The sequence below is a fragment of the Gopherus evgoodei genome, chromosome 7 (assembly GCF_007399415.2).
Source record: "Gopherus evgoodei ecotype Sinaloan lineage chromosome 7, rGopEvg1_v1.p, whole genome shotgun sequence".
In the NCBI taxonomy this organism is placed as follows: Eukaryota; Metazoa; Chordata; order Testudines; family Testudinidae; genus Gopherus; species Gopherus evgoodei.
The window spans coordinates 106,576,633-106,588,878 of record NC_044328.1 but is presented as its reverse complement, the minus strand read 5'-3'; positions in this window follow the sequence as shown (position 1 = coordinate 106,588,878).

The window sequence follows — 12,246 nt, the reverse complement described above, 5'->3', positions numbered from 1 at the left end:
ATATCCCCCAACCTCTTTATAACTCACCGCAAGTGACTTCTTATAACAGAGGAATGTTCTCATCTGGATTTTTTTCCACCCTCATACCTAGTTTGTTTGTGTTTTGTAGGATTTAAAGCTTTGGAAGTATCTTGATTGGGAGGCAGTTCCAGACCATATATCTATGAGGTACTGGCATGCCCCCCTTTTACTATCCTATCTAAGCATCTCACAATCTTCAGTGTATTTCTCTCTGAGATAGGGCTATTTACCCCCATTGTTCTGGTGGGGAACCCAGGCACAGAGAAGCTAAGCGACTTGCTCAAGGACTCCCCAGAAGCTGCGGCAGAGCAAGAAGGTGAACCAAGGTCTCCAGAATCACAGGCTAGCATGCTATCACCTGGACCATCCTTTGCCTATAGATGGGGGGAGCAGTTTGGGCACTGAGAGTATTAGTTGTTTCTATGACCTTTGTGGACATGGTTAACCCATCCATCAGTCTAAAGAAAAAAATATTCCTCTGTTATGTGAAGATATATTTCTGGTAAATTCAAATTGCCTGTTTGTATCCAAGCAACAATGAATCGGATACAATCCTGTATTAATGGTCCAATACATCAGTGGTCCAATACATCAGTTAGTCTTTAAAGTGCCACGGGACTCTTTGTTGCTTTTTTTACAGATCCAGACTAGCACGGCTATCCCTCTGATACACTACACAATTTCAGTATACAAAGTCCAAAATGGCTGTCCAGTATTTCCAGGAAACTGAGCCAGTGAGCTTAATTCATATAAAACCTTCTTTGCAATATGAAAATGTTTTCTGAATATATGCAATGCTGTTTAGGTATGAAAGATTAAAGTTGTTCTCTCTCTCTAAGGACACTAGACCTTCACTAAATAAAAACTTCTGTAGTATTTTGCAGTTATGGGAAATGAACCCTTTGAATGTCTAAGTTTCCATTTAAGATGAGAAGAGAAATAACTGTGACTGCACTAAGCAAATATGTTCCAATTTGGTAGATTGAATGAACTTCCGGGAATGCTTTGTCTCCACCTATTGACTTTCCCATTAGCTGAACTAACTTTGTTAGTAATGTTTAAGACTTGTCTTGAGTGCTTCTATTGTAGAGCAAGCTGTCATGTATGGTATGTGTGGGTGTTGCAGCCAATTATACATAGAGCAATTCACTCAATCAGATTCTACCTTTTGCTTTGTAAATTGTTCAGCCATTTTGAAAAGAATTGAACTGCATTGGCTTTGCCATGGAATGGCATCTCTGTGGCATAGGGCACAAATCTGTCTTGTTTAGATTGCCACATTCAGTATGGAATGGAAAAGATCTCTGCTAGTTATATAGACCAATTTCAAATGTAATGATTCCATCATTTGTCAGTCCGTTAGAGTTAATGCTTTATCTTCTCCCTCTGTCATGCAGCTAAAAAGCAGAGAGGAAAAACTTTCTGTAAGAGGGCATGGAGAAAGCGCCACAATCCCAGTGGACGTTACTCCATATTCTCATTAAGATAGTGTGTAAGCACAATGTGGTTAAGCATCGTCCTCAGAATTCAGGCATGGTTTCCTCATCTAATGTAGATACTGTAGCATGTTATAAGACTACTGCAGATGTCCAATATGATTAGGGAAGCGATTAGCAACCACCATTTTGAGCATTTGGGCTAGAATCCTACTAGTAACTTGTCAAATTTAGTGTTCACAGGGCTTTAACAATGACCTAGTGGGCTGCTTTAGGGGCCCTGACAAGTGACAGTAAGGCATGAAAACAAAGGTTTGGCGTTGTGAGTGTGGTTGCAATACAGCCCCACTCACAAAATGAATCTTCCTCACTGCTAGGATTGCTTATACCAAGAACATCAGAGCCACGAACACCTTGCTCAGGATTGGAAGTTATTCCTAACTGTGAAATGTTTGTAACTCTGCACAAAACATTACGGTTCTTTCGCAGGTTTACAGTTGAACATTGACTGAACACAGCTTTGAAACTTCATTATGCAGAAGAAAAATGTTGCTTTTAACTATCTTAATTTAAATGAAACAAGCACAGAAAGTCTCCTTACCATCAAATTTTTTAAAACTTCCCCCTTTTTTTTAGTAGATTATGTCTAACACAGTACAGTACTTGCTTTTCTTTTCTCTCTGTTGCTGCCTGATTGAACACTTCTGGTTCCAGAGGGGGAGTGTGTGCTCACCAATCAGTTCGTAACCCTGGTGTTCATAATTCTGAGGTTCTACTGTAAATTCAAATCCAGCCTGCGATCTGCTCTCTGAGCATTGACTTTCTGGCGCAAAGGTGAGAGCTACCCACAAAGCCATACTCGCAATCCACAAACAGTTGTTCCTTTGCTCACATTTGCTTACGCTTTATAAGGGGAGAAGGTCTACTCTAGTATTTTTCCTGCAAACTTCTTCCACAGCAAGCAAGGGCAGAGATGGTATCAGTCTGTTTTTCTGCAGAATCAATTGCGTGACTTTTGTTAGCAGTGCAATCCCTTCGCAAAGCCCAGCATAGAAGCATATCAATGTGGCTGAAAGGAAGTTATTCTGCCTGCTGAGAGGGCAGCAGCTCTGGAACACCTGTCTCCCTAAACAATCAGCCAGTCTTCCACTTTCCCTATGGTTAGGGATTGGCCCAGCCAAAGTGTGGGCAGCCCTGAGCACTGGGGGCAGACCGAGTCCCCAACTCTAGGGTTCATCTCCTTTCCCTGAGAGTGAGGAGAGGGAGTGACTGTACAGGAGCCCCCTGGGATTTAGCTAAATCTTTTCACCAAGAAAGACTAACACCCTACCACCAGAACAAGCTCCAGCATCAGCTTGTGTTTGCTAGGGTCCCCTACCGCCAACTGGTGGAGGTTGGAGCCCCAGTGAGGCAGCCATAGAGTATATTGACACTGCAAAGAAAAACCCACAGCAACAAGTCTCAGAGCCTGGGTCCATTGCCTCATGCATGGGCTTGGGGCTAAAAATAGCAGTGTAGACATTCCTGCTTGGGCTGGAGCCCGAGCTCTGAGACCCTCCCACATTGCCGTGTTTCAGAATCAGGCTTCAGTCCAAGCCCAAAATGTCTACACTGCTGTATTTATTTCTGCAGCCCAAGCCCCAAGAACCCAAGTCAATTGACTCAATCTCTGAGACTGGCGCAGCAGGTTTTTCTTTGCAGCAGTGACGTACCTAAGTGTCTGCCTGTAGTGAGCTCTTGGAAAGCAGCTTGGGTGCCCAGCAGCCACCACACCCAAACCAATAAGCCCTTAATCAGGAGCAGGCTCTTCCCCACAATCTATTCACCTGCCTGGGACAGGATCCCCAGCCCCGGCTCCCCAGCCCTGCTTAGGGACAGTTTTTCCCCCACCTTCTCCGATTCAGCGTCGTCATTTCTATTGCTTTCACCAGTGTTTGAAAGTGCATATTTGTGCCAAAGAAATATATTCCAGACCAAATTCATTAACATATACAAGCTACCTCACAGTGAGAGGCTTGGGAAAACCAGAAATCCTGAATAAATAAGGCACTGCAAAGTGGCACTAATGAATCCTAAAATCAGGTCAGTACATCATGTGTGGTATCAACAACATATGCTCTGAGCCCATGCATCTGTACTGTAAACAAAGGGGCCAACAAACCAAAAAAATAAAATTAAAAAAATGATGTGGTTGTTACGTCTTTAAATCTTACTAGAGGGGAGAAAACTCATAGTCACTAATTACACTTGTAAGTGGTTGGTAAAAGATTATTGTCTACAGCATTTTAATAGCAGTATTACACTTCCAACTTTACCTGGTTCAGAAGGTAATAGAGAAGTTTACCCATAGTTTAAATAGTTTGAAATAGGTAGTACAGAGGGAGGAGGTGTGACAAAATTATCATTTACCACAATGCAGGGGTGATGCATGGGGGCGGGAGTGAGAGGATGCAGGGTCATGTGGCCCCTCAGATTTCTGCCAGGGTTTATATGCCCTGCCCTGAACCCCATTACACACTACCAGATCCTTTAAATCAGAGGTTCTCAAACAGTGATCCGCAAGCTCCATTCAGGTGGCCCACAGATAGTTCCCTTTAAGGTGCACACCTGGGCTGCTGCACACAAGAGAATGAAGGGCCACCCACCTAATTAGTGGAAATGCGCAGGTGTGGCTTCACCAATTAGGTGCCTGGACCCTGGAGAAGACGCACATGTAAGGTGAGGTGCTGGCCTTGGGAGGGAATAGGGGGTAATTGGGAGGGGGCAGTGAGGTGAGAAGAGGGGTGGGGGAATTTGGGATGTGCAGGGCTGTGGTGGCCAGAAAAAGAGGTGAGTTTCCCCAGCTCCAGAGTTGCGGCTTCTGGGGAGAGACAGCCCTCCTTCCCAGCCTCAGCTCTGTGGCTGCTGTGGCGGGGGAGAGACTCCCACTCCTTCCCAGGCCCAGCTCGGGGGCTGCCACAGCTGGGGAGAGGGGGCACATCGATCGCATTAGAAAGGAAAGACTACTGATGTTAAAGTATGAGTTGTGTGCTTTTATTTGTAGAACAAAAACCCCTTAGTTATTAATTTTTAATATAGCGCTTTATCCAAAGCACTTTACAAAGATCATTTAGTGGTCCGCCAAGACCCTCTGCAATTTTCAAGTGGTCTACGGAAAAAAAAAATGTTTGACCCCTATTATCAACAGTTATGCGTCATCTCTGCCTAAAGGAGACCTGAAAAATGCAAACTGAAGAAAAATAATGAATTCTCAAAAAGTGGCAAAAGCAACCTCCTACAAAAGCAAGAGAAGACATTACAGAATTCATAGTTTCTGTTTCTTCAAAGGTCAGCAACACATTACAGTTACTGTTGTTCCTTGTTAGGACCAGCCATGTGTAAAGCCTCAGTAAAGGATCCTCAGTAACAATCATTACATTAAGTTTGGATGGTGGATAATTCTCTCTCATTTACTGTGAACTTTTATTCAGATTTTTTTTTTTAAACAAGGGGCTCATTCTATTCATCTACTTCTCAGTGCCAGCTCAGCCAAGTGAAGATGTGCTCTATGAACCTGAAAAAGATAACTTGGCTCTGATGAATGGTCATGTTTCAGAACATTTCTTAAGAGGCTGTCTCAGGTGGACAGAGAGGGAAGCAGACATTTTCACCTGTCAGCTATTCTTGAGGCAGACACAATATTCACTCATCTAGCATCTTCTACTGGGCCTGTAGGTGCAGCAAAACTGGCCCAAAGAGATTTGAAAAAAATTCAGATCTCTCTACAGGCTGGGAGCCAAAATATGTCCTGCAGCAAAAACATGAGGGCAGGGCCCAGAGGGCCTAGGAACTCCACAAGATTCACACTGTGCCATCCCAACTCCCAGAGGCCAATGCAGGGGCTGTGGCCAGACAGCCTGTGGTCTCTGGCTATTTTCAGTTTCTATGAATGGCTCTTAGGAGCCATAGGCATCTAAGTATATGTTGGAGCAGCCCTGACACTACTCTAAATTACCTCAGGGGTCAAACCATTCCCCAGATGACCTCAGAATCAAGGAGTTACAAACATGACTAAAGCCAGCTTTGTCCTCTGCCCCTCAGGATCTGTGCTGAACACAGTTTGGTTGGACTAGATCATCAGGGGCATACATATACTTACCACCTATCCAGTTTTTTCCAGACTTAACACTTTTATGAGTAGCTGTCCTAGGAAATGTGTGTAAGCATATTCAGTACACACAGCCAGCTGCCACTTTTGTGAGCTCAGGATCAGCCAGGGTGGTTTTGTTTGTTCGTTTTGTTTTTGTTTTTTTTAAACTTCAGATGTATCACCCTTAGGCCATGGGCCTAGGGAGTTTTTCCAGTCTGTGGTTAGATGCTGTTTTTCAGTTGCAAGTATATTCACCTGCTGGCACATCCACCATTTTTTCAGATCTGTTTCAGGGAGGGTATTTCCAGGAATAACAGTGGGTGATGTTTAAGTGCCCTAGTGGGTTGGAGGCTTGGCATGTGGACTATTAATGCTGCTACCACTTGGAACAACTCATGAAGATTATCCCACACCTTGAACTAAAGATTCAGAGGTGGAACAGATTCTTCAAAATTGATGCGCAAGTAATGTGGACTGTCTTATATGAACAGTACTGTTCCTTTGCTGCCTGGAATATTCTGAGAACAAAGTCTGATAAAGCAGTGATTCTAAACCAGGCTTGAGTAAAACATTTCACATACTACCTTTGCAACTCTCTCCTTGCTAATTCTCTACTCTCCTATTTTTAAATTAATTTGTAATACATTTTGCTGCTAAAATACCAGGACTTTTTCCATGCACAGAAAGAGCACTAGAATGAGGGCTAAAAACAGTGTATAGAGTAATATTGCATCACAATAGTCTCCCTTTACAGTCTGGCTTTTAATGAGCTAAATTTACTGAGTAACTAGAGCTGAGCTTTTTATTGTGCCCCCCCTGCACCTGCCCCCACCAGGATAAAGTGAAAGCATTCAACATATCCAAACCTTTAAGTAACAAGTAAGTAGTCCATAGAAAGCCAACCATATCAATGTGACAACAAATCACATTTGTTCTGTGTTATTGCTCTCAGAAAAAAATAACCTCAAATTTTTGGGTGCCTCACTTTTTGGATACCCAAAGTGGGCCTGATTTTGCGGGGTGCTGAGTAACTGCACCTTCCATTGCCTTTAACAACTCTAAAAATCAAACCCAAGGTGTCTTAAGATGGACACTCAAGAATTGATGCACTTCCAATATAAGCAGCAAAGAATCCTGTGGCACCTTATAGACTAACAGACGTTTTGGAGCATGAGCTTTCGTGGGTGAATACCCACTTCTTCAGATGCATGTGGTGGAAATATCCAGGGGCAGGTATATATATGCTAGCAAGCAAGCTAGAGATAACGAGGTCAGTTCAATCAGGGAGGATAACTGACCTCGTTATCTCTAGCTTGCTTGCTAGCATATATATACCTGCCCCTGGATATTTCCACCACATGCATCTGAAGAAGTGGGTATTCACCCACGAAAGCTCATGCTCCAGAACGTCTGTTAGTCTATAAGGTGCCACAGGATTCTTTGCTGCTTTTACAGATCCAGACTAACACGGCTACCCCTCTGATACTTGACTTCCAATATAAGTAACCACTGGTGAAAATGTTTGGTCTTAACCTATACCTACATCTCTCAATTCCTAGTTACACTGTCCGTAAAGGAGGTACTGCCATCACCACAAAGCTGTGTGAAGATTTAACTCATTGTAAACATGCTGAGATCTTTGGATGGTAGGCACTAGTGAAATGCAGAAGTGCCAAATTTGAAGTCCAATATCTCAATACTCAGAGGCTAGTAATGCAAGCTTTGTACCATCAGAAAGGGCAGATTTCTAGCTAAATGGGTATGAACAACACCTCTAGAAGTTCCCAAGATATCCAATTTTAATGGCATGACATTTTTATGTATAGAAAAGCTATTTGAGGTAATTTTTTTGGACTATTTAAAATTGTCCTTCAGGGGTCTGTTCATTCCCAAGATCAAGGATTTAAAATTGAATGCAAGAAATAAGCAAGGCACAAGCCTAGATAAGGATACTTGCATATTCCATTTATGATGCATGTAGGATCAGTGCACTATTGCTGCATGGCGGAGCCTGGAAAGTTCATGGTTTTGCCACTTGTAAGCAATATCACAATCCCAAACTCATGCTGATTAAATATTGTGCCTCAGGATACTAGCAGACATTCATTCATTCATTCTCTCTGTCCCCCGCTCCACCCCACAACTCTTTTTTATATTCTAGCATGAAAAGGGCCATGCCCTAGTCAAGACTGAAATCAGCTTCCTTCTGTAAACCAAATTTTTAATCCCCACCCCTAATTTTCCACTCAGAAAAGCAATTCTTGACATTTCACATGCCACAACTCAGCCAAAGGTAGACATTTTTCTGGAAAAGTTGGAAAAATAAGTAGGGGGTTTAAACTTTTGGTATTTAAATGTTTTCCTTGTCATTGCCTTTTTTTTTTTTAAATGTCCTAACTGTTTTTGGCCCCTCATGTCTCCAAAACAGCCTCGCATGCTAACATCACATTTTTGTTGTGGACCGCTGAGAAGTGTCATCTTGTATTATTTTCTGAGGGAGAGGCTGCTGGGAGAAATCACAAAGGTATAGTACATTATGCTGGAAGATGCTAATGACTTTTAATGAAAACTGTGGGTGCGCCACACACTTTCAGGCTCTACAGAAGGAGCAATCCTGACCCTTTATGTAGTAAAAACAGCTTTGGGCTGTGAGGCTACTGCTCAAGGCACTAGGCCTCAGGAAAAGGTAAGAGCTAATTCTCCTGACTGAGGGGTTTTCCTGGCTGCACACGCAGGGAGTAGGATTAGGGTGACCAGACAGCAAGTGTGAAAAATCAGGACAGGAGGTGGGGGGTAATAGGAGCCTATATAAGAAAATGCCCCAAATATCGGGACTGTCCCTAAAAAAATCAGGACATCTGGTCACCCTAGGTAGGATATTGTTGCAGGTTGTGCGTGCTGGAGGCAGACAAGGCTAGGAAAAGTAGTAATGAGTCTTATCCTGAGAGGAAACAGAAAGATGGAGCTCCTTTGGGCACAGAACACACTGGGAGTGGCCCAACTGGGGATGTCTGAACACGGAAAAAGCCAGCTGTTTGTTTTTATAGTGTCAGGGCAACCGACTTTCGTGTACTTTTTTGTTTTAAAATATGTAAGTTTACACCAAGAACATAGCTGACTCTTATCACTCATTTCTTATCCTAACAGGAACAACCTTGCCAGGCCCCATTTTTGGTTAACCGCTTAGGCCAAAGGTACAACAACGTCAGCACTTGTTGCAGGGTGCATAGAACACACAGAATGACAAAAGGAAAGCGGAAGGAGCCAAGTAGTTGGGAGCCAGATCACTTCACACTTCCCCATTTGTCTTTTGTGGATAATGTTGACCCAGTGCTTCCTCATTCCTCCTTCCCCTGACCATTCCTGTTAGCCCCTGGCCAGTTCAGTTCTAACCCTCACCAGCTTCACTGAGAGAAGAGCTGGAAGCCCAAGAGTTGTAGCAAGAGAGGGTTTCCTCCCTCACACTAGTCGGCCAGCAGGCCTGTTCTGAAGACCACTACCCCAGAATGCAGTGCCGGGGAGATGGTTCGCTGGCTGTCTGCAATGCAGAATGTACCACATACACACTATAATTGAGACCTCTGTTCCCTTCTAGGGCAGCTGCCGTGGTCATGGCAATTGTACGAGTGTACTCAGAGCGGGCTGAACAGTCTAAAAAGCACCTCTAGCCTTAACCTTTTTGGGTGGGGTATGAAGCAATATTTTGCTCCCTTGTCCCCAGACTCTTGCTCGCAGTAACCAACTTCTGACCACAGTTCTCTCCCTGCTATGCACAGGCCAAGCCTAAGGATTTTGGGAGAGGTTAGAGAGGTGATTCTTTGAGATACATAGCAAACTAAACTCCCTTTTTTTCATGTATGTATGTGTGTGGCAGGGAGCAGCAAGGTGGATCTTGTACAGCTCTGTGACTAGGATTTTTCAGGAGTGGTTAGCGATTTGAGTGCTCATCTGATTTTCAGAAAATGCTGAGTACCCAGCCTCTGAAAATCAGGCCCCTCTAAGATATTTCAAGTTTTACACCAGAAATAAAGTCTTGGAAATCATTACCTTTTGCCTTACAGGGCTGCACAGTTTAAACATCAACAAAAAAATACACTCCAACTACATAAGTTAAAAAATGCTTTTGCTTCCATTAATAAAAAGGCAGAGTTACTTCAAGAACAGAATTTTCAGACAATGATGGTTTCTTTCTTCCTATAAAAAATACTTTTGTTAATTAATATCACACTAGCAGGTAGCCTCTGCAGCAGGAGCATTGCTGCATATATATTAGAAATAATTGTTGTAAATTAATTTATAGTGAAAGTTAATTTACAGAGAATGTTTCCACTTCAACAGTATGTTGCACTGGGCATGGTGGGCAAAATCTGGATTCCCAGCTAACCTTTCATCTCTTTCTTTCCTTCAGACCTAGTCAGGATCACTCAACCACAAATGCTGCATTTTAAGCTAGTTCCATCTGTACCTATTTAAAAAGATGTGAATCACCCACACAGACATTTTAGCTTAACATATTGTCCTCTCTTGAGACATTTGTTAATTTGTTCATGAGAAGCTGAGCATTGTCTTCTTTCTTGAGCTAATTTTAGTTTGTTATTTAAGTTTACAGTACTTACATTTTTGTTCATGCAAGTCTTTCCAGTAGTTGACTTCGACTGCAAGTATTTTTTGCTGGTTTTGCCTGTAAATGCCTTTCTCTTGCCAAGATCATAGTGCATCCATCAGATAAGTACTAAGACATTTGCAGCCCTTATTCTGCAACTTGGCTGCCTGCCTCTCTTTCCTCCTTCTGCTTTAAAATCAGGCAGATGGCATCCAGTCACATGAAGAGAACTGTTCACACCTGTTGTATCAACTCCCACCCTTCCAGAAGCCACTGACCAGTTTGCTTCCTCTTTATTATCAGCAATGCACACAAGACAGCAGAATGGATTATACGGCTTCAAAATGTTTTGAGCTGGGGTTTGTTGTTTTTTTGGAAGAAGATGAAGAGGTGATTTGATCATGGTATATCACCACCTTCACAGGGAGAAAATGCCATATACTAAAGAGTTCTTTAACCCAATGGAGAAAGGCAGACCAAGAAACGATGCCTAGAAGATAAATGCAAATTGGCAACAAGACACAAAGGTTTAACAGTGAGGGTGATTAACCATTGGAACAAACTATCCAGGAAGTGGTGGATTCTCCATCTCCTGATGTTTTCATATAAAGACTGGATGCCTTTCTGGAAGATATGTATAAGCCAAATACAAGTTATTGGGCTAAGTATAGTGTAACTAGGTGAAATCCTGTGGCCTGTGTTATACAGGAGGTCAGACTAAATGGTCTAATGATCCCTTCTGCCCTTAAAAATCTGTTAATCAAAATTTCTCTGCTGTATATAATTCCAGTTGAACACAGCAGGAGTTAATAATATACTGCATATCAGAGCACCAGAGGGAGCCTTTGGGAGATGGAAAGGAGTGCAGTTGTTAATCCTTCTCCCAAACTAAGCAGTTCTTCTCCCTTCATGTTTACTCTTCAAAATCTCACTCTCATACCACTAATTCCAGTTAGTGATTGGGCCTGATTCCTTAGTGGGTCTGCCAGTGATCATTTCCTAATGATCCTCTGGAGGCACTCAGTGCTTAATAACTTGGGCAAAATGCAATCCTCTAAACAAGTTGCATCCTGTGCAACAATCCTCTAAACAAGTTAATCTTGTCTCCAGGCTTGCGCTGTAGGCTGAGGAATCTGAGCGCACAGAAAAAACATGTTTAATTCTCCCTGCAGTTTACTCCAACCGTGCATCTTTCTTTCTCGAAGTGTAATCCTTGATTCTGTTTTTAATTAGGTGCAGGTGAAATATTTCTATTACTCTACTGCCATAATTATGATAATCAAGAATGAGATGGAGAGAGAAAAATACACTAATGGAATGCCATTTGGTCTTGCACAGAACCTCTCATAGTCAGAGGCTCCCATCCACTATTTCTTCTAATTTATCATTCTTATCACCACCTTCAATGCCCTGCAGAAATTTGCCTCTCTCTACTTGTTCTCCCTAAGGCTGCACAGAATGCTGCCCCCCTCCACTGCACTCTGCCAGTGCTCCCAGCCTTGTCCACCCATCTGCCAGCTTCTAACACAACCACCTCCATGCCCTCTCTCATGCAGTTCCCTTTGCATGATGTGATGCTGTGAGCTCATCAACAAGGCCCCTACCTTGCCCACGCAAAAGTCCCTCTTAAAGATCCATTTCTTCCAGGCTGCCCACAAGCTGACGTTTAGAAATTTGTCTATTGTTATTCCTGTCCTTTTCCCTTGACTTCGGTCTACTTTTCTGTCCTCAACTTGTGAACCCCCTGGGGCAGATTTCCTTCTTCAGAGTTTGGAAAACACCTAGTGCACAGTGGATACTACTTCAAATAAATTAGTTATATTGGCAGTATTTAGTACACAGGAAAAGGGATGCTGAGGCTCAAAAGTGAAAGACAAGGACCTTCACACTGTGAAAGTTGGCTCTAAACTACCGGAGATCCCCTGAGGCAAAAGTTCAATTTATCAGTAGTTCCCCGTCACAATATAAAAAAAAAGGAAAAAGAAGGAAGCCAGCAGTTCCTGTTAAGTGGTCAGTGGCTGTTACAGTTAACTTCATTTAAATTACAGTCTGAGCAA